At 43.1% G+C, this 23,056-nt stretch overlaps 1 protein-coding gene across 3 annotated transcripts in view; it reads right to left on the bottom strand.

Annotated features, from left to right (window-relative positions):
- Positions 1-23,056, bottom strand: part of SEMA3D (semaphorin 3D) — a 203,824-nt gene that overhangs the window by 139,640 nt on the left and 41,128 nt on the right. Inside the window, exon 2 of one of the 3 annotated variants that reach the window (XM_014570492.4) lies at positions 20,725-20,788. The exons of 1 other annotated variant lie outside the window; for it this stretch is intronic. The gene's annotated coding sequence lies outside the window, so the exon portion shown is untranslated. Of the gene's footprint in view, positions 1-7,678; positions 7,820-20,724; positions 20,789-23,056 lie in introns of those variants that run through there. One more of the 3 variants, XM_006117131.5, reaches the window with a different exon arrangement.

Here is a 23,056-nt window from a genome sequence, read left to right as displayed (position 1 = left end):
GTCTACTTGTTCAGATGACCAAAATAAATAAGGGAGAATGAGGGAGGAAGGGGTGAAAAAATGGGAGGGGTGGGGACAAGAGGCAGTGGGCAAACAAACAAACAAACAAACAAACACCACAACACCAACAGGAAAGCCAAGCAGGAATGTAATAGGAAAAACGAATAGTTTAAGTACCTAAAGGCTGGATAGTCAAAAAAGAGGCAGATAAGAACCATTAATTAGCAAACAACAAATTGGTCAGGTAGTACTTAAAGACTGACAAAACATGTAAATGGTAGTATGAGATTCTACACAGTCAAAGAACCATTGCTGCCTTCATTGTTTGGTAGGTTGATAATGACCCAGCCATTCAGTATCTTTACTCAGTCCATGGGTGTGAGAATAGAACTTGTGAATGAGCTGTAATTCCAGTCCTTCCCTGTGTATTTGGCTTGTGGAATTGGTATGTAACAAAACAGCTACTTGAAAATCTGTTAATGCAGTGGTCCCCAACATGGTGCCTGCTGGGGCATTTATGTGCGCCCGCCGAATCATCTGGACCGGCCCAGCACGTGTGCGGCACCTGCCCCGGCACACGAGTGGCCCCGGACACCCGGCAGCCCCAAAAGGTTGGGGACCACTGTGTTAATGTATGCCCAGGGAGATTCCAACTCAGAAGAGTCCAAGATATTCAAACAAATGAATTGTAAAGGTAAGAAATCTTTTGAGCAGCTTTGCCAATCAACCAAGGCTGGATGTTATGTTTTCAAGAACACTAGAAATGGTGTAGTTTAGGACAGGGGAGAATTTCTCATGTCACTAGGAGAAGGGGTTAGGTCTGTATGGGTATGTCTACACTTGCACTCTCTTTCAAGAGAGGAATGAAAACATAGACATTTGAAATTGCAAATGAAGTTGGGATTTAAATATCCCATGCTTCATTTGCATATTCGTGGACTAGCGGTATTTTGAAATTTTTTATTTCGAAATAAAAAAATTGTGTAGATGCGGTTATTTCAAAAGAAAATCCTTCCAAAATAACTGTACTTAATCCTGCTGTGAGGGCAGGGGACCGGACTTGATGATCTCTTGAGTTCCCTTCCAGTTCTAGTATTCTCTGTTTCCATGAAATGTCATCCAAGGAAGTTAAGACGAATTTATCAAAGGCCAAGAAGAGTCATCAACATGCCACAAGGATTCAGATCTGCAATGGCATTCTGTCAGAGACCCACTGGAGTTTAACAGCAAATGGTTCCATTCCAAGCAACTCCTTCCTGTTCCAAACCAGACAAGCTCAGTACACCGGATACATGCTGCCCTTCATGGATAAGTACCATGACAGCTTTCATTAGAGACCTCACACTGCTTATAACTTAATGATAATCGCTGTGTGTGTGTGCACATGCGTGTGTGCGCGCGCGTGTGTGCGTGCGCGCGCGTGTGTGTGTGGGTACTAGTTAAGGATTATCTTAACTATACTGAAACTTATGCCCTTGTACTGAAAGTGAGTCACCAAGGAATCCTGTTTCAGTGACGGCCCATTCAAGTGGCAGGGAACAAGGTTTACAGGGATTTCAGAATAGCAAGCTCGTTATATTTCAAAATAATGGGCATGGTCAAGACACGGAATAGCTATTTCAGGATACTTCCAGTATCCCAAAATAGCTCCACCGTGTAGATGTAGCCCAAGGGAGTGCCTTATTCCACAATGTTAGGAATAGACAAAGAATAAAAGAAAAATAGGGAAATACTAAAATAAATGCCTTATGTGTCTTCTAAAAATTAGATTAAATATTGCAATATTAAGAGTCATGAGCTATACATTGATCTGTCCCTTTAATTGACTTATGTTAGTGAATGCCTCTCTAAAAACCATGCAGATTGAATATTTTTTTGGCCAAAATAATAGTTGTAAATGATTTGTTTCTGCTGGTCAGTAGCATAATTCACACCATTTCCTTCAGACCAGATACAACTTTACAGGGTGTCTCAAAAGCAGGTTTCTATATGGATCAGTCATTGCTTTTTCAGAGTGATACAGAAAGGAATAGTTAGGAAAAAGTTACAAGAGCCAGACCAACTGAACATTAATCTAAAGTGAAAGGGAAAAACACTGACAACCTACATTCAAATAGTTGGAACAGTGAGAGACTATGGGCTTGTTACTTGGATTCTATGCCAGGATGAATCCTAGGCTAGGCCCCAATTCTCATCCAGGTCTATACTTAATAATGTTTGGGTGTCTCTGCCTGCCAGTCCAGTCTCAGAAGGCACTTTCTTTTGGCCAAGCCCCGTCTGGAGTGACAGTAAGCAGAAACAAATAGGAATTAACACAAAGGAATATCTACACAGATGGGTTAAGGAAGCCCTGAAAAGAGTTAACAAGTCCCATTTTCAGGCGAGTCAGCATCAGGCCCTTCTTCCCTTCAGGGACAGGGCCCTCATAGAATCATAGAACCATAGAGCTGGAAAAGACCACAGAAGGTCAAGTCCAGCCCCCTGCCCTAGGCAGGACCCTGCCCTCAGACAGTGTTCACTGAAAGAGCTCCTTTCTTCAGCCAGCCCTGTCCCCAGGAACAGAGGGTTTAAGGTCTGCTCTCCTCACTAGTGATTTAAGCACACACTAGCACTTTAATTCCCCTACTGGCCAGTATGGGTTTGAATACCACCTCAAAGGGCTTTCTTTAATCTTAATTTCATGGATTAAGACTAGTGTGGAGGATAGGGATGTAAACAAATAGTTGACTATACTTGGCTTGATCTGCTTATTTAATCTAGTTGACTGCTTTTGTCCCCCCTCTCCCCTCCCCTTGCTGCTGCCTCTTAAAAGCCAGTTCTCCCAGCACCGTCTCCACAGAGGTGCCTGTTCCCCCTCTCCTCCCCATGCTGCTGCCTGTATCAGAGGCAGCAGCATTTGGGGTAGGATGGAGAGGAGGCTGCTGCAAAGCACCTTCTGCCTGCAGGGGGTCTAAGCTCCCAACACGCAGAGGCATACCCCATTGGACCAGCCTCGGTCCACAGGGAGCTCAGCAGGTCTCTCTCCCTCCTCTCTCCCCCCCAGGACAGGGGCAGCTACCACCCTGTGCTGCTACCTCTGTATCAGAGGCAGCAACGTGGGGCAGCAGCTGGTTTTTAAACTGGCTCCCCTCACAGGCTGGCTCCCACCTGATACAGAGGCAGCAGCAGAGTGGCAGGGGCTCCCTGGGAAAGGGGCTGGAGTGCACTGGCTGTTGGCCCTGCCCCTGCAGACTATATAATCATCTACTAACCACTAAGAATTCATGCACTTACTCAACTATTCCATTACCTGCTATCTAATATCTTCAGTGGAGGAAGACAAAACAGTGGTTTCTTTTCCCTTACCTTTTTCCAGGAAGGTATTAGCCATGGGTGCCATTTCAACTGCAGTTCATTACATGCAATTAGTGATAAACGTGCATGTTCCTTTCAAGCCCCACGCACAGCTTATACTGAGACAAGCATCCATATCTCAGTAAGAAAAAGGCATGTATCCAATGGCATTGGTAAAGGGTGAGCACGGCTCATGCACTAATGACACCATTCTAAGGTCTAAATGATAATGGTGGGGGAAGCTGGAAGCGGTAATATATGATTTAGGTCTTAAAATCACTATAGTTGTCAGTATAGTTTGCCACATGATCAATTATACACCATCCACCACAGTTTGCTTGTTTGTACTGGCTCAACTCATATTGGATTAGAGTTCAGAGATGATGGACGGGAGTTGAGATAGCGGGCACCATTTTTACCCTCTGCCAAATGTAAGTATCTTGGTTTGAGAACCATTTTTTATGATCATTGCCCTAGATAACATGTAAATTGCCATTAGCCACATTTGGAATTTTGATTCAATTCCCAGATGATTCCACAAAGCAGTTTTTCAGCTGCTTTTAAGACTAAAAGCATTGCAAATGCAGCTACATAAACCCATACCACTTCAAATACTATGATCTTCATATCTCAGATTTTTTAATACATATATGTTTTTCATTAAAGTAGACAGTGAATTAAGGACTGCAGAGCCTTCCCAGAAGCCATTAATACTTAACTGAAGGGATAGTCTTCATATTTTATTCAGTGTGCATATGCTTTTTACATGCCAATAATGGATATTTAGAAATCAAAGTTACATTTGAAATTATTATTAAAAACGACAGACAAGGATTTGCAACACCTTACAGTTCATTACATATACCGGTCAAAATTGGCAACATTTATCAAAGTCTTCTCAAACTTTTGAGTTTCTTACAAAATGTGACCTGAATCTGATTCTATACCATCCACTGCATTTGCAAAACTGACAAGATTTTGTAACAAACAATTGCCATTTTATTGTTTCCTGGGACTCCAGTGCTTGAATAGCAGAATTATTCATGTAGATTTGTTTAAAGGTATCAATAAAAATTGGCATAATGACAGTTTTAAGTCTTAATTAGGTTCAACTAATATTTTTTTAAATATATTCAAATCCCAGAGGAAAATAAATTAGGGTGTGTCTACAGAGCAGGGCTAAAGTCAAATTAAACTACACAGCTTAAACTATGCAATTGACGTAGCTGAAGTCGATATAGCTTAATTCAGTTTCTGGTGCTTTCTACACAGCAAGACGAAGGAAGAACACTCTTCCTTTGACTTTCCATACTCCTCATGAAATGAGGGTTGCCACAAGTCTGAGTAAAAAATCCTCCCGCTCAACATTATTTTAAAATAAATGCTTCCAGTGTAGATGTCCAAAATAACACTGCTGTGTAAATGTACCCATAAAATTTTAGGGGTTGTTTTCAGTCTAAGAAACTCTGCACAAGGGCACATGATGTTATTTCAGACACAATTATGCAGGACATACACAAACAATTCAGAGAAGCAGGACCCCTTCTTCCACTCTTACCTAATGTCACATGTAAATATGAGATCTCTTTGAAAATGCAGTTACATAAACCCACACCAGTGATATTTCACAGCAGGGGTGGGGAACCTCAGACTCTGATGCAGCCCCCAGCTTGACTGGATCTGACCTCCACGGCTCAAGGATATCCCCCAGCACTGGAGAGCCCACACTGGTGCTCAGCCCTCCCCCACCATGGGGCTGGAACGTACAAAAATCTACTAGCCTAGGCCCTCCGATGCTCTAGTGTGCAAGGGGAACATGGGGAGTTTCTTTTTCTCTCTCAGTCAGGGGTATGTCTAAGTTTTTTTACTGATTTTTTTCCTCTGTGGGTCAGTGGCCCTCAACCCCAAAAAAGGTTCCCCTCCCCTGTTTTACGGTGATGTTTTATAGTAACTTGGAACTGGAGTCTAGCTCCATGTGATCCCTACACCAGGGCTGTGTCTAGACTGGCAAGTTTTTCTGACCACCACAGAGACTAGCTGTGTCTAGACTGGCAAGAAAATGACGATCGGGGCTTTTTTGCGCAAAAGCGCGTCTAGATTGGCACGGACGCTTTTCCGCAAAAAGTGCTTTTGTGGAAAAGCATCCATGCCAATCTAGACACTCTTTTCCGCAAATGCTTTTAACGGAAAACTATTCCGTTAAAAGCATTTGCGGAAAATCATGCCAGTCTAGACGTAGCCCAGGGGTTTGTGAAGGTATCAGTCAAGTCCTAATCTGAACACAGTGAGGATGCAAAAAAGTAAATCAGAGAAGAGTAATTTGATCTGAAGAATTCTTATTATGTGAGATAAAAAGAATTCATCTGCATATCAGAACCCAGGGTGGGACTATGAATTGGGAGATAAAGTACCTTTTGAAATTGTAAACCAAATAAATTCAATTTAGAAATCAATGAGTTACAGTGAAAATGCAAAAACAGGTCACCATTAGAGTCAGTTTTTAGGGTACAATCACATTTACATTTCAGTTTTATATAGCAGCAATAGCCATGTCCTATACAGAATTAGTTTTACTGACATCAGTGTGTTACTGATGACTATCAGCTCCTAATGAAACCTATGAAAGCAGAAGATGTTGGGTGGATTACAACAGGTGCTCAGCACCTTGCTTAATCATCTCACAGTGAGATTTCCAAACTCCGGGGCTACACTACTAGCATAGCATATTAACTTATATGTGTGTGTGTGTGTGTGTGTGTGTGTGTGTGTGTGTGTGTGTGTGTGTGTGTGTGTGTGTGTGATAAATAAACTTAGAAATATAAACAGAAATGAGCAATACACACATAGAAAAGTTTGTATGTTTCACATATCTGATGATGACAAAGCGAATTTTGCCATTGATTCCAGTAAGAGCTCAATTATAGTAATTTTACAGTAACTTTTAAATTATTAAATTTTTAAGCCGTGCTGCTCGTTAAGCAGTATTGTGATTTAGCTCTGAAATTCAAGGACATCTCCTTTTCTATGTCTGTCTGGTTCCCTTCCCCATAACAATGTGGCCGACAATAGATAAGAACTTCTACAACTGTTAAGGAGGTCATATATATATTTTGATTCACAATAGTCCATTTGAGCTAGATGAAGCTATGGGGATTTTCCACAACTGAGTCCTGACTAAATTATGCTCATACAAGTTCAACCCACTATAAATTAGCACTAGAACATGGCTATAAGGCAGTGTGCTCAAACAACAATAATCACCAATCAGTAGTCATCTCTATTTTCATTGGCATGATGCTGGGTTTCTTGGACAAGACCTATTCATATCAAAGCAGAATTGAAATATCAAAGTTCCTTCCTCTACTTATCTCTACTACTATTATCTGCAGCTGCATTCAAAAGCTGCTGCCCTTGGTCTCACTTCCATTCCCACAGGAATATAAATCTCTGTGTGGCTAGAAGACAGATGATTTTCCAATAACAAACAAATTAATTCTGTTGATGCTGAATGATAATTTGCACACGTTATACATAATTTTCTGTTCCTTGTACTCTGGGAATTTTATTGCTTCTTGGACTATTAGTTTAAAAATAGATCAAAATAAAACCAAAATGAGAAAGCAGATAAACTCAGAATCAAGTACAGTACTGCATTTCCATGCTACTTCTAGCCAATGAATATCTACTGAATATCTTCCATGTAGATAATTTACTTCTAAACACTGGAAGATTAGCATATGGGCCTCTATTGCATGAGCTAAAAGCCAACTGCCTATTAGCCAAGGCTGCAGAGCAAATCATTCGCTCCATAAGTAGTCTTGGCACCACTAGATGAGACAGTACTTCACACTTAGGAGGTATGTGTTACATCAGTATCTTTTATAGGTGATTGTCAAATGTCTATTCATGCTTTTATAAGTGCAGGTACTCCTGTCACTCTCCCTCATGCCACTAGCACCTATTTATTTATAAAAATGGCATTACACATGCAGCATAAGTGAAGTCAAATGTGTCCAACAGTGCAGGGCACTGCTCCTGCAGCCCTACCTTCTGTCTTACTGAGTATCAGCTTGCTTGGCAGGTCTACTTTGGCTCAGCCCTCCAACTGTGTCACACAGGGGTGGAAAATGTTCAACAACATTATTTGCCCTCACTAATGTTTTAGGTGAATTCTGGACTCTTTACATTTAACTATTTGTTTGGGCTTCCAAACAACCCTTGTTCTCTTTTTGAGGGTTTACCTCACTACTCTGGGTTCCAGCATAGGGACTTTTAAACAGCAGCACATACCACTCCTTAAATGCATTGCTACTACTTTCCTGGCCCATTTACCCTCACCCCTTACCTCAGAGTTAAATTCTCCAGTCCTTTCTCTCCCACCTTAAGGAAATACAGCCAGAACCAAACTCTGGTTATCCCTCAAGCTTCATTAGCCAGGAAAACACCCCCTTCCTTGACATTCTGTTGCCAACCAGGAACTAAGCTGCTAAGCCCCTGCAGCTCCTTTTATCTGATCCCTGCTTTGCTTTGATTGGCTGCTTCCATGAAGCCTCTCTAGGCTGATCTGGAGGACTCATCTTTGCTGCTCCTTTCCTGTGCTGTCATGTGGTAGAATCACAAGGCTCCAACAGGGGTCATGAAAGCCTGGTGTGTCCTTTCACAGGTGTTCTTGCACTTTAGTTGTTAAATATTCACACTAAGATTTTATTTTAAAAGGTTTCATTTTAAAATCCACTTGCATTATAGAAGCATAGAATCATAGAATAATAGGACTGGAAGGGACCTCAAGAGGTCATCGAGTCCAGTCCCCCGCCCTCAAGGCAGGACCAAGCTCCATCTACACCATCCCTGACAGTTGTCTATCTAACCTGTTCTTAAATATCTCCAGAGAGGGAGATTCCACCACCTCCCTTGGCAATTTATTCCAATATTTGACCATCCTGACAGTTAGGAATTTTTTCCTAATGTCCAATCTAAACCTCCCCTGCTGCACTTTAAGCCCATTACTCCTTGTCCTGTCCTCAGAAACCAAGAGGAACAATTTTTCTCCTTCCTCCTTGTGACACCCTGTTAGATATTTGAAAACCGCTATCATGTCCCCCCTTAATCTTCTTTTTTCCAAACTAAACAAGCCCAGTTCATGAAGCCTGGCTTCATAGGTCATGTTCTCTAAACCTTTAATCATTCTTGTCGCTCTTCTCTGTACCCTTTCCAATTTCTCCACATCTTTCTTGAAATGTGGCGCCCAGAACTGGACACAGTACTCCAGCTGAGGCCTAACTAGTGCAGAGTAGAGCGGCAGAATGACTTCACGAGTTTTGCTTACAACACACCTGTTGATACAACCTAGAATCATATTTGCTTTTTTTGCAACAGCATCACACTGTTGGCTCATATTCAACTTGTGGTCCACTATGACCCCTAGATCCCTTTCCGCCATGCTCCTTCCTAGACAGTCGCTTCCCATCTTGTATGTATGGAACTGATTGTTCCTTCCTAAGTGGAGCACTTTGCATTTCTCTTTATTAAACCTCATCCTGTTTACCTCTGACCATTTCTCTAACTTGCTAAGGTCATTTTGAATTATGTCCCTATCCTCCAAAGAAGTTGCAACCCCACCCAGTTTGGTATCATCTGCAAACTTAATAAGCGTACTCTCTATCCCAATATCTACATCATTAATGAAGATATTGAACAGTACGGGTCCCAAAACAGACCCTTGCAGAACTCCACTTGTTATCCCTTTCCAGCAGGATTTAGCACCGTTAACAACAACTCTCTGACTACGATTATCCAGCCAGTTATGCACCCACCTTATCGTGGCCCTATCTAAGTTATATTTGCCTAGTTTATCAATAAGAATATATGCGAGACCGTATCAAATGCCTTACTAAAGTCTAGGTATATGACATCCACCGCTTCTCCCTTATCCACAAGGCTCGTTATCCTATCAAAGAAAGCTATCAGATTAGTTTGGCATGACTTGTTCTTCACAAACCCATGCTGGCTATTCCCTATCTCTTTATTACCTTCCAAGTGTTTGCATATGATTTCCTTAATTACCTGCTCCATTATCTTCCCCGGGACAGACGTTAAACTGACCGGTCTGTAGTTTCCTGGGTTCTTCTTATTCCCCTTTTTATAGATGGGCACAATATTTGCTCTTTTCCAGTCTTCTGGAATCTCACCTGTCTGCCATGATTATGAAAACAAACAATCAAAAAGTATTGATATTACAGTTCAAAGCTGCAACCTATTTCAGCCAAGACACCCTCTTATTTGTATACTGTGAAGCTGTGTCTAGACTGGCAAATTTTGCGGAAAAACTTGCCAGCTGTCTACACTGGCCGCTTGAATTTCCGGAAAAGCACTGACGATCTCATGTAAGATCGTCAGTGATTTTCCGGAAATACTATGCTGCTCCTGTTTGGGCAAAAGTCTTTTTCCAAAAGACTTTTGCACAAAAGGGCCAGTGCAGACAGCACAGTAGCATTTTCCGCAAAAAAGCCCTGATCGCGAAAATGGCGATTGGGGCTTTTTTGCGGAAAACCGCATCTAGATTGGCCACGGACACTTTTCCGCAAAAAGTGCTTTTGCGGAAAAGCATCCTGCCAATCTAGACATGCTTTTCCGAAAATGCTTTTAATGGAAAACTTTTCCGTTAAAAGCATTTTCGGAAAATCATGCCAGTGTAGACGTAGCCTGACAAAGCCAGGCCAGAGGGCTGCAACAGTGTGGGAAAAGGCAGCCTTAGAAGGGTAAAAGATCCACTCACCTAGGCTACGTCTACATTGGCGCGTTCTCATGCAAAACTCTTTTGCAGAAGAGAGCGTCTACACTGTCATGTGCTTTTGCGCAAGAGCATCCATGCCAGTGTAGATGCTCTCTTGCCCAAGAAAGCTCGGATGGCCATTTTAACCATAGGGCTTTCTTGTGCAAGAAATTCATGTTGGCTGTCTACACTGGCCTCTTCTGGAAGAGCTCTTTCCTGAGCGGGAGCATCAGAGTTCTCACGCAAGAAGCCCTGATTTCATACATTAGACCGTCAGTTTACTTGCGCAAGAACACACGGCCAGTGTAGACAGGCAGCAAGTTTTTGTGCAAGAGCAGCCACACCAGTGTAGACACAGCTTAGCTATTAAATAGAAGTGAATTACTGCAGGTCAATCAGGATCAGCTGACAAGAGATTGTCTTAAGCAGAACCGGATCAGCTGAGACAGGGCTACCTTGGCCCAATTAGGGTCAGCTGATTCCACTTCAGGCCTGCTTGGGACCTTTTAAAGCCTCCCCTGTTGGGTGGAGGGAGAAGAGGGACAGAAAGGCAAATGCCCAGGCAAGCAGTTACTAAGGCTACATCTAGACTACATGCCTCTGTCGTCAGAGGCATGTAGATTAGGCTACCAGGCATAGGAAAATGAAGCGGCGATTTAAATAATCTCCGCTTCATTTAAATTTACATGGCTGCCGCGCTGAGCCGATCAGCTGTTTGTCGGCTCAGCGCGGTAGTCTGGACGCGCAGGTGTCGACATCAAAGGCATTTGTCGACCACCCAGGTATGCCTCCTGGAATGACGTAGCCTAAGTCAGAGATAGCAAGGGCATGAGCAGCAGCAGCAGCAGCAGCAGGAGGAGGAGAGGCTGGGCTCTAGCCTAGGGGAAGACCACATGCCTAAACCTCTGTTGAGGGTGAAGCTAACAACCTGAATGCAGAAGATAGGGGGTGCTTTACCCAAGGCCCATCTTGCACAGGGAAAGGAGTGCAGAGGCTGGCAAGGGAAAGAAGGACCCTTACCACAGTGTCTTAAAAAAAATCAAAATTGTCTATTGTTTTAAGACTTAGTGGCCCTATCTGTTTAATTTAATCTGTTAAACTTCATGATTGTAATAATATTGGTCTACAAAATGTCTATTAGCAGACTGATGCATATTTTAAAAATTGAAAACCTCCCTAACAAAGCCACCCATAATAACAGCACAAAAAAGCATTATTCTTCCTTTCAGAAATATTAATCACAATTATCTTGTCAGAAATTAAAAAATAAACTTAAAAATTTATTAAAACACAACAAAAAACAAAGCACATGAACATGTGTTCTTAATTGTAGTTTGTCATTAGTCTGGAGTGCTGTCATAACTCCAAGGATAATTGGATTGAGAAATCCCTGACACTAGTCATAGAGAGTTCAGCTCAAGGGATGACTACAATCTTAAATGATGCAGTGGAAAATACAGTGAGAAATCTCAGAAACCTAGGCCATTCAACACTTTCATTTCATCACTGATCCTTAAACATCATGAGAAAGCAAACAGGAAGCCAATGGACTGATATGAGCATGATGAGAAGGCTAAGGCATAAAATGAGTTATGCTTAGCAAGGGACATAAGTTGAATAAGACATTCTAGAACTACATTAGGAGCAAGAGAAAGATGAAGAAAAGTATGAATCCTCTTAGAGGGAAAGGAGAGCTAAGCATAGGCAACATCAAAAAGGCTGAGGTATTTAATGCTTATTTTGCCTCAGCTTTCACCAAAACATGAAGGCTGTGTCTACACTGGCATGAATTTCAGGAAATGCTTAAAACGGAATACTATTCCGTTTTCAGTTTTTCCAGAAAAGGAGAGTCTACATTGGCAGGCTGCTTTTCCGGAAAAGCCCTGTTTCCGGAAAAGCGTCTGTGGCCAATGTAGACGCACTTTTCCGGAAAAGACTACTGGGCTGTCTACACTGGTCCTTTTCCGGAACAGTGTTCCGGAATAAGGACTTATGCCCGAGCGGGAGCAGAATAGTTTTTCCGGAATAGCGGCTGATTTTGTACAGTAGAGCATCGTTGCTTTTCCGGAAATTCAAGGACCAGTGTAGACAGCTTGCAGCTTATTCCGGAAAAGCGGCTGATTTTCCGGAATAAGTGGCCCAGTGTAGACACAGCCAAATAGTACTATCCAAAATAGAAAAAGAACAGGTTAAATCGTTTTTAGATCACATATATATCCAAGTCATCAGGGCCTTATGAGGAAAATAGTAAGAAGCATAAACAATGGCAAGTCGAGTGTAAAGGTATAATTAGTCAGACCCATGACAGAATTTTGAAGAGCAGCTAGCAAAAGGCAAAAAACAACAGGGATTTTTTTTGTTTGTTTTTTGTTTTTTAACAACAGAAGCAGAAAGCCTGCCAAACCATCAGTGGGGACACGGGACAATCCAGATAATCAAAGAGCATTCAAGGAAGACCAGGTCATTGTGGAGAAACTATATAAATTATTTGCCTCAATCCTAACTGCAGAAGATGTGAGGGAGATTTCCACATCTGAGTTATTCTTTTTAGGTGACAAATGTGAGGGACTGTATCAGATTGAGGTGTCAGTAGAGGAGTAGATGCATCAGCAGAGAGCTTAAAGCCTGAGCTAAGGAGGTAGGTGGGAATGGGCTTAGGGAAGTAGCAGCAATGAAATGAAGGGAGTGGTATATTGTGACTGCTACTTACAAGTCCCTAGGTTGGAACCAATAAGTAGCGGGTGAATAACGGTTCCCTCACCAGCCAATAAAGTGATATAAACCCTGAGAAGAGGACATGGGTTGTTTAGAAGCCCAAACAAGTGGCTTCACATGAATACATCATCAGGAGCAGATGGTATTCACACAAGAGTTCTGAAGGAACTCAGATATGAAACTGCAGAACTATTAAATGTGGCATACAGCTTACCACTTAAATCAGACTCTGTACCAGAAGACTGGCGGATAGTTAGGTACGTCAATTTTTTAAAAGGCTCAACAAGCAATCCTGGCAATTACAAGTCTGAAAGACTAACTTCATTATCAAGAGTTTCAGAGGGGTAGCCAAGTTTGTCTGTAACAGGAAAAATGTAAAAACCAACAAATAGTCTGGTAGCACTTTAAAGACATGTAGATGGTATCATGAGCTTTCGTAGGCACAGCCCACTTCTTCAGATGACCAGAGTGTTGGAAGTCCAGAACCAAGAATAAATAAGGGAAGGGGCAGGAGGAAAGCAAATTGTTCGAAAATATAGTAAAAATACCAAGTAATTACTGGTAAAACTATAGAATTACCAGACACATAGATGAACAAAATACACTGGGGAAGAAGTCAATGTAGCTTATGTAAAGGGAAATGTCAATTATAATTCTTTATGGTAGTTAAATAAATGGAAAAGTATGGGTGTCTGGTGTGTAAGGCAGGGAAAGGTTCTTCCTTCCCAAACTGCCAGCCTGGCCCCACCCACACTCCACCCTCAGTATACCTTTTGTAGGCATTCTGGGAGGTAGAGTGTTGCTGCCCCCAGCGCCTGCCCTCCTGGTGCTGGAGATGCTGTGCCGGGCCGCACCCTCCTCCCTTCCCCGGTGCTCCAGGGCTGGAGAGGCTGGGCTGGGTAGTGCACTCTCCTCTGGGGCTGGGGAAGCTGGGAGAAGCACATGCCCGCCTGCTCCCCTTCCTGTGGTTGGAAGGGGGGAGCATGCACGTGGCATGCCACCTCGCCTCCCCGTGAGGGACATGGGGAAATGGGTGGAGCCTCAGGAGAAGGGGCAGGACTGAAGGTGGGGCTAGGGGATTGCCTCCCTCAGCCCTGCCTACTCCAACCCCCTACGTGGAAAAGAGTGATCCGGAGAATAGAACGTACTTGGATTTTCAGAAAGACTTTGACAAGGTCATTTACCAAAAATTCTTAAGCAAAGTAAGCCATCGTGGGATAAAAAGGAAGGTGCTCTCATGGATCAGTAACTGATTAAACTATAGGAATAAATGGTCAATTTTTACAGTGAGGAGAGGTAAATAGCAGAATCCTCCTAGGAGCTGTGCTGGGACCAGTGATTCATATATTCATAAAAGTTCTGGAAAAAGAGGTTAACAATATTGCAGACAATATAGTCATGGTAGTTAATTTTAAAGCAGACTATTGGGAGTTACAAAAAGATCACTCCAACAGGGTGACTGAGCGACAAAGTGGCAGATGAAAGTTAATGCTGATAAATGCAAAGTAGAGTGTCATGAAAAACACAATTCAAACTATACATACAATATGGTCAGGTCTAAATAAGCTGTTACCACTCAAGAAAGATCTTGGAGTCATTGTAAAAAGTTTTCTGGAAACATCTGCTCAATGTGCACTAGCAGTCAAAAAAAGTAAACATTGTCAGGAAACATTAGAAAAGGCATATGTAATATTTAAATCCATTATACACCCACATCTTTAATACTGCAAGCAGTTCTGGTCATCCCATCTAAAAAAAGTTATATGAGAATTAGAAAAAGTCTAGAGAAGGTCAACACATATGATTAGAAGAATAAAACAGCTTTCATGTGAGAATCAGGGCTGGGAGTGGCGGGGCTGTCCCGCGGAGATCCAGGCAGGTGGGAGGGCAGCAAAAGCAGGGCTGGGAGCGACGCAGCTCTCCTGGGAGATCCGGACAGCCAAAGCAGGACTGGGGGAGTGGGGCTATCCCGTAGAGATCCGGGCATGTGAGTGGGCGGGCGGGCGGCGGAAGCAGGGTCGGGGGCAGCGGCACTGTCCCGCAGATATGGGCAGGCGGGAGGGTGGCAGAAGCAGGGTTGGGGGTAGCAGAGTTGTCTGGTGGCGGAGATTGGAGAGGGCAGGCAGCGGAACCAGGGCTGCACGGGGGGAGAGGAAGCTGGCCGGGGGAGATCAGGAGGAGGAGGTCGGGAGAATCAGCTGCCGGAAGCAGGGCTGGACGGTGGCAGCGGAGCTGGGGGGGGGTCGTTGGGGAAGTGGGGCTGACCGGGGGAGATTTGTGGGTGGCGGGGGGAACCGGCCACTGGAAACAGGGCTGGACGGGGATATATCTAATGAAGCCCTGAACGTGTCAATCCTGGATCCATTACTATTCAATATTATCATTAACGACTTAGATTATAGTGAAAAATATGCTTATAAAATTTGAGGATGATACCGAACTCGTAGGGGTTGCTAGCATTTTGGAATATAGGGTTAGAATTCAAAACAATCTTGAAAAATTGAAGAATTGGGCTGAAATCAACAAGATGAAAATTGTGCAAAGTATTATGCTCAAAAAGGGAAAATTCAAATATAAAACTATAAAATGGGCAGTAGCACTGTTCTTAATGATCTGGGACTAAGGTGGATGACAGATTAAATGAGAGTCAATGACACGATAGTTGCGTAAAAATCTAGTATAATTCTGTGTATTAACAGGAATGTCATATATCAGACACTGAAGGTAATTCTCCCATTCTATACAGCTCTGGTGAGGCTTCACCTGTAGTACTATGTTAAGTTCTGGGCTTTAAGAAAAAAGTGGACAAAGTGAAGAAGAGCAATAAATATTATAAAAAGATTAAGAAAATATGACCTATGACAAAATGCTATAAAAGCTCTCAATATTTAGACTTTAGGAAAAAAGACTGAGTAGTGATGTGATAACACTCTTCATTCATGTCAAAGACTATTATAAAAAGGAGGGTGACCAATTGTTCTCTTGTATCCATTGAAGATACGACAAGAAGTAATTGTCTTAATTTGCAGCCAGGAAGATTTATATTGGATATTATGAAAACGTTCATCATATATATAGTAGCCCAGGGTCTGTGAGTCTGTAACGTTGAAATGCTGGCTGTTCCCTCTGGGCTGCGCTGTTGCTGAAATGCTGGCTGTTCCCTCTGGGCGGCGCTGTTGCCTGAAATGCTGGCTGTTCCCTCTGGGTGGCGCTGTTGCCTGAAATGCTGGCTGTTCCCTCTGGGCAGCCTGTGTTGCATGGGGAGTGTGGGGCCCAAACAGCCGCTTGCTCCCCCGTGGTGTCCCAGCTGAGCAGTGCAGAAGTCAGCCGAGCGCCATGGCGGGAGGGGAAGGGGGCTGGGGCAGTGATGTGTGGCGTGACAGTGGCTCCAGGCCCTGCCCCCTGGCTGTGAACGTCACCGCCCCACTTTGCCTCCCACCGTGGTGCTCAGCTAACTTCTGCGCCGCTCAGCCGGGCCGCCGTATGGGAGTAAGTGGCACAAGCGACCGTTTGGGCTCCATGCTCCCCATGCAGCACGGGGAGTGCGGAGCCCAAAAGGCCATTTGGGCTCCGCGATCCCCCGAGTAAGAGGCAGGAGGGGGAGGAGAAGAGAAAGAGAGAGACAGAGAGAGATGCAGAAGGCGGAGGAGAGCTGGGGACAGGGCGGGAGGCCGTAGGAGGAAGAGAGAGAGAGAGACGAAGCGAGAGACCGGAGGCTCAGAAGAGAAGACCGACATGGAGGAGAGACCTGAAAATCCCGTCTTATGACGGGCTAATTGGCTAGTATTATAAGGATAGTTTAGTACTGTAATAGGGTTCCAAGCAAGGCTGTGGAATCCCTGCCTTTTAAGAACAGGTTGTACAAACACCTGTCAGCAGGGAAGCCAACAGCCTCCCCATTCCCAGAAAAGGCAGGGTCTTAAGTGGAAGGGATGAGGGTGGGGGCAATCAATCCTCACAGCTACCCAGGCTGTGGTGTGTGCCTCCTCCGCTGCCCCTCTCCCACCATCCATCTTAACACCTGGAATGCATGGCACAGAGATAAGATATCTAGAGATAAACAGACCTGGGCCTCTCTGAATCGCCAGGCCCTGGAGCAAGTATCCTCTTTTTCTCCCCTGTTGGTGGGCCTGCCTATCAAGGATTGTCTAGGTGTATTTGCTTCTGCCTCACCAAAGAGGATGGGATGAGGCCTGGACTTCATGGCTTCTCATTATTGCTTCTAGCCCTATGTTTCTATAAGTGTGTTGACTCTCAGCAGTATTTCCTGTTTATCAGGTAGGCAACTATGGCTCTATACTAATTAAAGTTGACAGAAAGACTTCAAGGATATCTTTGATAAAACACATTAGGCCTGGCGAGAAAGGCATGAAAGGTATAAGGTTTATGTTAGAGATAAAGGGACACAGCCTGCTATTGAAAGGCACTGCAAATCATGGTTGCAGTGAACTTGACTATTAAAAAAAGTTAACATTTGCCCACTGATACCATACAGTAATTTCTTGTCTTGAGTATGTGAAAAAGTTGATATTTTAGGTAGCACAGCAAGGAAATTTTGGCAAATTTTGGATTTTTCATCGATACCCACACTACTGCAAACTTAAAGAACAGTGATGGATTGCATTGGATTAGAAGACTTAGAATTATTTTGGAGGGCATATACCCTCAATATTTGGTGCAGGTATCTCCTCCATCCATTCCTAAATGCTTCCCCTGTCTGTTAAGCATCACTTCCTTCTTAGGGTACGTCTAGACTACAGGGTTTCGTCGACAGAAGTTTTGTCGACAGTATCTGTCGACAAAACTTCTGTCGACATAGAGTGTCTAGACACATTTAGTTCTGTCGACAAAGCAAGCTGCTTTGTCGACAAAACCCTGTAGTCTAGACGCAACCCTACAGGCAATAACACCTTCTGTTGACAGAACTCTGTCGACAGAAGGTGTTATGCCTCGTAAAATGAGGTTTACCAGCGTCGACAAAACTGCTGAGTTCTGTCGACATTATGTCGACAGAACTCAGCGGTAGTGTAGACGCAGGTATAGTTTTGTCGACAAAAGTCCACTTTTGTCGACAAAACTCAGTAGTCTAGACACACCCTTAGTCAAATATTGTCACAAACAATTCAGCCCAGACTGAGAAAGATTAAAGAAATCTATGAAATGAGAGTGTTGCTTCAAAAAGGGAGATTCAGCACTATAAAATGAATGATGAAATATTGCCATCCAAATAGTAAGAGTTTAAGTAGAGCTTGCTTATTGCTGGCAGCTTGCCCTATTCAAAACAACTCCATCACAATGAGCCCCAAAATTTTCTCCTTACCTTAAACCAACCATGGGGCATCTCATTGGATATTGATTACAACTCTCTAAGAAGACTGAGTAGTGATGTGATAACACTCTTCATTCATGTCAAAGACTGGAACTGAAGGTAGATAAAAAATACCAAGAAGAGAAGGCACATTCCTTCTCTTCTTTTCGAAAACACTTCTCGCAGAAATAATCAGACTGGCCCAGATGTGACTGAGTATATTTGCTAGTTAAACTGACAGTTCCTCCAGAAGAGACACATTCCACTCAGTTAACCAAGTTAAAAGAATCTTGATTTATCAGTCTGCCGACAACTCAGAACAGTGCAGCTGGTTTGGATTTTGAAAAATATCATCAGACTCTATGGAGCAACTCGATGAAAGTTAGCTTAAGAACGTGGCAGAAAGGTGGATGATTCCTTCAAAGATGGTTTAGATTAGTTAGAGATGGAAGAGGTGTCTAAACACAAGTCTATGTGCACTTATGTACACAGTCTGTCCTCAAAAACAAAAGCCATATTAAGTTGATACGTAAGCTAAAACAGAGCCAATTTGGACGTACAAACTCTGACAAGCATGTTTTCAAGAGGGCCTTGGGACAGCAGCCACATATTTATCTGTTGTGTCAAATATCGTAATATTGTGACAACAGCTCAGCATAAAACTAACCAGGCAATAAATAAAAGAGAAATACCTTGAAAATCATTAATGAAAATTAAGTTGCATCTGCACTGTTTCCAAAACCTGGCAGAATTCCTTGAAATAAAAAAGTAACTTTTTAATTTTCTTAAAAAGATTTCATGTTGGCAGTAATTTGAGGAAATCTGTTAATTGGTTGCCTCCCTCTGAGGTGAAAAAACAGACAACATAGCTATCGCATTGTCTCTTCTCTCCTGGAAAGCCAGAGCAGGGAATTTCCAAAAAGCAAAGTAGCATAATTAAAAACTATCATTGCAAAACAAGATAGTCATGGGATGGGGATTTACACGTGGATATGTATGCACCATCATAAACCAATAAAATCATAAATGCATTTTTGTTTTACAGAGCCAAATTAATTCCCGGTGTAAATGACCACAACTCAGCTGAAGGCAGTGAAACTGTTATCCATTACACAGGCAGAGAATCTGATCCTAAATAATGTGTACAATATAATCATAGATCCCAGTCACACACATCAGTAAAATGTACTCAGAAGTAGTCCCTATGATCTCAATTTTGTGGGTTTGTAAGGCTGAACCTTTGGTATGTCTTGTACATACTAAGGCAACATGCAAAGCATTATGTATGGGCTAAAGTACATAATGGCATTATAATGTCTTCTTCACTGGAGATTTCAATTAACTTACAAAATAAGACATCTACACCATTTTGGTGGCAGTCATCTTGGCAGGTTAAATGAAAATATCCTTTTAACCAACAAGTGAAATTTAAAATAAGCACCTTCATGCTTTCTCCCATGCAGACTCCCTTGCATAGCAGGAGCTCCCCATAAATATTCACAAAACTAACACAGTATTCTCTTTCAAGTCCCTCCTTAAAACTCCCCTTTATCATTACGCCTACACATGCTGAGACCTTTGCCTGTCATTCTGGATTGTCACATCATGTCAGTCTTTCTGTATTTATATGTTATTTTTTGTCTTATACTATAAACCAGTGGTGGGCCACCTGCAACCCACTTTGTCTGTCCTCCTCCCCCATCCACACCTCACACACTGGAGCTCTGCACTTTCTACTCTTCCCCCTCCCTCCTAGCAATTTCAGAGTACCATGAATCCTTCCTTTCTGTTCCCTCCTCCCAGAGTTGAAATGCTGCAAATCAGCTGTTGATGGCTGTTCAAGCTCTGAGAGGAGGAGAGGGGAAGGGGCAGGGACAGAGCACAAATCAGGCAATTTATGACACTCTGAAAGTGCTGGGAGGCAGAGCGAGGAGCAGGAAGTGTGAGATTACAGTGCTCCAGTACACAGGAGGCATGTGGGGAAGAGGGATAGGCAGGGGATCCACGGTTGCAGCTCACACCCCTCCCACACTAGTCATGGGGCCCACTGAGATGAAGGAGGGCCACTCATGTGGCCCACTCACTATTATTGATTTCCCATAGCCATTATAAACCCTTCTGGCAGGAACCATTGCTTTGTTTTGGGATACTGGCCCATGGCACAATGACAATACACGCAATAGGGTTAAAAGTAACAGTATAAACACCTCAGAGGGGTAGCCGAGTTAGTCTATAACTAGAAAAACTTAAAAACAAAGGAATAGTTTAGTAGCACCTTACAGACTAACAAAACATGTAGATGGTATCATGAACTTTCGTGGGCACAACCCACTTCTTCAGATGAATGGAGTATTTCAATTTCAATACTCCACTCATCTGAAGAAGTGAGTTGTGCCCATGAAAGCTCATGATACCATCTACACGTTTTATTAGTCTTTAAGGTGCTACTAGACTATTCCTTGTTTTTTAAGTAGAAAAACCTTCACCTGAAAACTCCATTGTGAATCAGATGGTGCATTAATTGGCAGAAAAATATGCTTGTTTTAAAAAAGAGGCTGAAAGAAGTATCAGTTACCACTGCTTAAGGATGGTATACCTTAGAGACCAATCATGCTTCAATGAGTTTTCTCACTGGCAATGTCAGCCGGGTGAAGCCCCATCTGTAGGAATACAAGTAAGAGGCCTGTGTAATACAATACTTCCAGGTTGGCCTATGAGTTACTAAGCCATTGTATAATATTATGTCTTACTCACAGTGTGGGTGAGATATAGACAGTGTTTTAACTACTGCATACCTGATTGGTATAGGACCTGATTCTGCTCCTACTGAAGTCAATCAGCCCCCTTCAGAGGCACATTAGTAGTTCATACTACAGAGGTCTCATTGGATTCAGTACTAAAGACCTAAAATGTGTTCCAATGGCTCTGGAATTAGACAGATAAGCCAATGCTGTAAAACTCGAGTGTTTATGTATTTCAAACATGACATTCCAAGTGAGCAGTACATCCTTTTTCAGGCTGACTGTTATAATTCACAAGCAATCAGAATGGTATTACATGTGAATAGTGATAACATATTGCTCAATTCCCCACAACTTTCTAATATCATGCACTTCCTCGGTATGCTACTGTAAGAGTCAGACAAGCCAACAGACTCACCAGGCCCCTGGGCAAGGGAGGGGGACCTGACTCCGCACTCTCAGAAGGGATGAGGCCTCAGGTGGAAGAGGGGGCAGCCTATCTTCAACACCACTCGGAGCATGCCCTGCCTGTATGGAGCATGCTGCCCGGGGCTGTCCAGCATGCCAAGCAGGGTCCAGCAGCGATTTAAGGGATGCTGTAGTGGCATCAACAGCCAGGCCTCTAGGATCCCTTGGAATTGCCAGGCCACATGGCAGCTGCTCCTTTCATCAGGCCCGACACCGAGGAGAGCAGGAACAGAGTCCAATTATTTAGTCTGAACCAGGATGATCTATGTTTTAGAAATGTGTACAGTCAGATTTGTCACTGTTTTCCCACCCCAGTGCAATACATTCCTACCCATTAATTGTGATTTTCTCCCTTTGTTCATTCTCCAGTGGATAGTTTCTGTGTCATAAAAATGTCATCGATGTAGCGTAAGCAATTACAAGCAATTAGAAACACTATCCCAGAGGACACCACTGCCAACCTGATAGCAGACCTATGTAACTTTGTTCTCACCCACAATTATTTCCAGTTTGAGAACAACTTATACCTCCAGATCAGCGGCACAGCCATGGGTACACGCATGGCCCCACAATATGCTAACATCTTTATGGCTGACCTAGAACAACGTTTCCTCAACTCCCGTCCCCTCTCACCCCTTCTCTACTTACGCTACATCGATGACATTTTTGTGATCTGGACGCATAGCCAAGAAACACTGGAGATATTCCACAGAGATTTTAACAACCTACACCCCACCATCAACCTCAACCTGGACCATTCTACATGAGAGGTCCACTTCCTGGACACCACAGTACAAATCAACAATGGAAAATTAGACACCACTCTCTACAGAAAACCCACTGACTCATACAGTTACCTACATGCTTCAAGCTCCCATCCAGAACACACCATACGATCTATCGTCTATAGCCAAGCCCTTCGATACAACCGCATCTGCTCTAATCCCACTGACAGAGACCAGAAGCTTCAGGATCTCTACCAAGCATTTATAAATCTCAACTACCCACCCGGAGAAATAAAAAAGCAAATTGAAAGAGCCAGACGAATACCTAGAAATCATCTACTTCAAGACAGACCGAAGAAAACCAACAATAGAGCACCACTTGTCATCACCTACAACCCCCAACTTAAACCTGTCCAACACATTATCAATAAACTACAGCCTATACTGGAACAGGATACCATACTCCAAGAGGCTCTGGGAGACAGACCCATAGTCTCCTATAAACTATTTCTTGCCATTTCAACCAGAAAGGACACTGTCTCAACGACTTCAACACCTGTGTTCTTCTACAAAGACCTTTTACATCTGCACTTGAAAGGGAATCCTCTGAACTGTCATTCATGTTAAAATTCGATACTCTCCGGGGGGGGGGGCGGATTGAACAAAGACCCCAACTATCTTACCCATTACCAGGATAGCTTCCCCAATTATCACCTCTAATACCATTAGCTCACAGACATCTAACTTTCCCCACCTCTAATATCATTAATTCACAGAGACTTACCCTCCTTCCTCCCCCCCCCCCCCCCCCCCCGCATCTCCCTTCTGTTCTGAAATGTGATTTGTCCTTTTCATATGTGTTCATTTTTTAATTGTATCCTTTGGTATATATGGTTGTGACTATTTTCTTCCACTATTTGATCTGAGGAAGTGGGTCTGGCCCACGAAAGCTCATCATCTAATAAACCATCTTGTTAGTCTTTAAAGTGCTACA

This window comes from Pelodiscus sinensis, chromosome 1 (assembly GCF_052426305.1).
Source record: "Pelodiscus sinensis isolate ZL-2025 chromosome 1, ASM5242630v1, whole genome shotgun sequence".
Lineage (NCBI taxonomy): Eukaryota > Metazoa > Chordata > Testudines > Trionychidae > Pelodiscus > Pelodiscus sinensis.
The sequence above is the reverse complement of the archived record's forward strand: the minus strand, read 5'-3'. Positions and strand labels throughout refer to the sequence as shown.